Below are 3879 nucleotides of genomic sequence, written 5' to 3' on the forward strand. Positions count from 1 at the left end.
AAGGAAAGAAGGAAGGAAGGAGGGAGGGAGGGAGGGAGGGAGGGAGGGAGGAAGGGAGGGAAAGAAGAAAGGAAAGAAGAAAGGAAGGAGGGAGGGAGGGAGGGAGGGAGGGAGGGAGGGAGGGAAGAAAGAAAGAAAGAAAGAAAGAAAGAAAGAAAGAAAGAAAGAAAGAAAGAAAGAAAGAAAGAAAGAAAGAAAGAAAGGCGGGCTATAATATTCCTCACTTATTCAACAAACATTTAATAAAATTTTTCTATATTCAGATAAACATCATCTTTAGGTAAAGTTTAGTTTAGGATCATACACACACACACACACACACACACACACACCAACATAAAACCAGCTTTAAAAAGAAAAGGATGCTGACTGCTATGTGTCTATGCGACTATCTGCAGTTGTTAAATGCCAATTCAAAGACACAGCAAACTCAAGTGAAAAAAATCACCAACCCTATCAGTACCTTCATGTGAAGAAAGTATTTCCAAAAATATTAATAATGTTGATGTATTTTTTAATAAGATAAGGCTAAACATTTAAATAAACTTTTGCTGTTAATTGATAACTCAGACAGGATGCCAAGGCAGACTACACGGTGCTGGTTAGTTTTTCTATAGACTGTATGCATTTCTGATAAATGGGAAAAGAATAGATGACCTGGCAGAAGGCTCAGACAATAATATGTGATTTACAGGACATGAATGCCGCTACCACAAGATTTATCTGACAGCCCTCTCCGATAGTGGACTGTTGAGTATCCGATGGAATGATTTCTAGTCTAGAAAGTCTACTACTGAGTAGCCATACACATTATTTATTTATTAGATGTTTTGGGTTGAAACCATTTTTAAATGATGCACTTCACAATGCACAGTCATAAATTTAGCTTTAAACCCACGAAGGGAGGTAGTGTTATTGGAATGTATGTCAGACTGAATTAGGATGAGCAACACAACACTTTTATAAAGTGGCCTAGAATGCAATGTCAGTTCTTTCAAAAATGATATTAATGTCAAATGAGGAAGATACAAGCACTTTATACAGCACTGAAGTAATATTACTTGAAACACTTAATATTTTCTTTAAAATCATTTAAACAGGTGTATACACAAGCACGACAAAGGATGGCATTAATAAGTTGTTTGCCTTTTTTTTACAAATTGAATTTGAAGTATAGCTGAAAATTTTTCTCAACTTTTTTTGTGTGTCAGGAAATACTGAATGTAGTTACATTTTAAGGAAAGCAACTTGGGCTAAGGATGTGGCTCTTTGGCAGAGCATTTGCCTAATAAGTGCAAGGCCCAAGATGTATTCCACAGCACTGAAAGAAATTAATTTTAAGAAAAAAAAGATCAATATTTAGAGTTTACCTAGTACTTACCTTATATGAAATGCAATACATAAATTAACAAATTTTACTCAAAAGCAAAATAGTGAATAGTAAGAGATTTCCAACTCTCTTAACACAGCCTAGATGTTTTAAATAGGATAAACTAAGAAATCATGCTTAATCAACTAGTGACGAGGAAAGAGTAAGAAATGGATTGGCCAACCCTTAAAGGGTTTTATAGTGATACATTTTCTCTATTAACAGCAGATCACATATGATCGGATCTTTAATTTGCACTGTAAATATATTTTGTATTAAAGTATGGTTAAACACCTTGCTTTTCAATTTTTAAAAGAAAATACGTTGTGAACAGACTCAAGAAAAATAATCAGTATAGCTGACTGCCATGAAATTAACACCAACTAATTTGTAAAGTTCTAAATCAAATTTGCAGATGTTAAGTTCATAAGCATATCCCATTATTTATGTGATTAAAAAGGAGTTTTTGACCTGATCTTTTGATCTTTGGCACTCAATCCTTTCCATCTCCTCTTAAAAAAATAATTAAAAATTTAGCAAGATGGTAGCTCTTTACTTCCCACCCTATCTCACACTAAAAATAATTATCAATCAAACTCAAGACAGCCCCACCCAGTATCTGCAAAATGTCCCCTTGAAATTCAATTTCATATATCCTCAGCTTTCATGTAGAAAAAGACAGTTCACTTCTTAACAAAACAAATCACTTTTGTGATTACCAAGTTGACCTCTTTGAATTAGGAAAATTCAAAGTGAAAAAATGTAATTATCACCCTGGAACAATCTGTATACATGTGAAGCTAATTCTAGCTTCATTTTTCACACTGTGTCACATCTCGTAGAGATGCCATGGGACTTTTTGAAGAAAACTCATAAAAAAAAGTGCTGAGGACTTCAAATACCTAATAATGTATGTTACTCAAACAAAAGCCTTGAGAATTTTTGATTTTTAAAACTTAGTCTTCTAAGTGATTTCCATATGCCATTTGATCAGACAAGCATTAAGCAGCACAGTGACATCCATGACAAATGGCTGTTATCATGTGTCATTCTTTATCTGAGCAGCTTCTGACATTTGGATACATATCATGCTATATTTAAAGTAGCTTTCATGTACCAAACCAAATTCAATCCTAACTAAAAGATGAAACTTCATTATTAAAATTTACATATGAAGCAACTATATCACTATAAACAACAGAACCATAATCTTATAAAGAAACCATGAGAACTAAAAGGAAAAGTAATTTCTTTTAATATTATTATTATTTTGATTTTAATTCTTTAATCCTTTTTTTATAATCTAGACTCCATCCCCCTCCCAGTCTGCCCCCCAATCACTCCACTTCCCATACCTCTCCCCACCGCATCCACCGAGGTTCTGAGAGGTAATTTCAAACAGATATAAAACTGTATCTGGTGATCTTCATACAAGAAATAAACAATGAATTATTTAAAGTCAGATGGCTTAATGAGAAATTTCAGCAAGGGAGATTTTTGGAAAGTAGTATTTTAAACAAAATAGTTAAATTTTAAAAAAAGAATATACATAAATATCAAAGAATAATAAGCCCTTTAAGAAATGTAACTGCTCCTTTGAAGTTCATTATAAAATTCCATTAGCTATACTCTCTAGGAGTAATTATTCTTATTGCACTGTATTGATAACACATAGTATTGATTTTTAACACCTTCTATGATTCTTTAATTTGTATTCATGAAATGTCCATCAGCACAGTCTGAATAAATTTGGCAACATAGGCACTAAAATAAATAAATCAATGCAAAGAAACATTAATTTTGTATTATCCTTATTTGTTAGGCAAGGAAACCATGAGAGTTGTAAATGAAGGTCAAAGGTGTTGAAATGGGTCAAAACCCTTGACCTCTAATACAATACCCTTCCTATTAAAAAAGGCTATTTTAAAGTTTTAAGCACAGGAATTTACTACCAGCAAGATACCACTTTAAAAAGACTACAAAAGAAAAAAAAACCCTCTCAATAAAAACATTCATTTGTTTACTTGAAAAACAAAAAACAAAACATCAGAGGATATACAAATTTTATTTAAGTTTTAAAAATCATTAAAGCTAACCACAAGGTTTCTAAACACTGGGATTAATCTTGCTCTGAGGAATTTGTTTTGTAAATCTTATGATGATGACTGCCACATCTTTGTTGGTATTTTCCCAAGTCTACTGTGTATGTCAAAAGTAATTAGCAATGACAAGGATTCAAAATTATTTATTACTCATTCTATAACCTCTGCACAAAAGGGAAGCAAACACATGATTCCCAAGGGAATTCAGAGAGGCACTCTACAAGGTACATAAATAAAGCTATTTCTATATCCTTAATAAACAGAGCAAAGACAGTCAGTTCAAGATCAACTGCTCCAAACATTTTAATATAATTCTAAAAACTGCTTTTTCTCATTTATCTCTTTCTCTCTCTCTCTCTTTCTCTCTCTCTCTCTCTCTCTCTCTCTCTCTCTCTCTCTCTCTCTCTC

The 3879-nt window shown here is 32.8% G+C and overlaps 1 protein-coding gene across 1 annotated transcript in view; it reads right to left on the reverse strand.

Annotated features, from left to right (window-relative positions):
- Positions 1 to 3879, reverse strand: part of Lrba (LPS responsive beige-like anchor protein) — a gene marked incomplete at its 3' end in the record, with an annotated part of 362529 nt that overhangs the window by 205610 nt on the left and 153040 nt on the right. The gene's annotated exons all lie outside the window — the stretch shown is intronic.

The sequence above is a fragment of the Grammomys surdaster genome, unplaced genomic scaffold, assembly GCF_004785775.1.
Source record: "Grammomys surdaster isolate TR1022 unplaced genomic scaffold, NIH_TR_1.0 125834, whole genome shotgun sequence".
Taxonomy (NCBI): Eukaryota; Metazoa; Chordata; class Mammalia; order Rodentia; family Muridae; genus Grammomys; species Grammomys surdaster.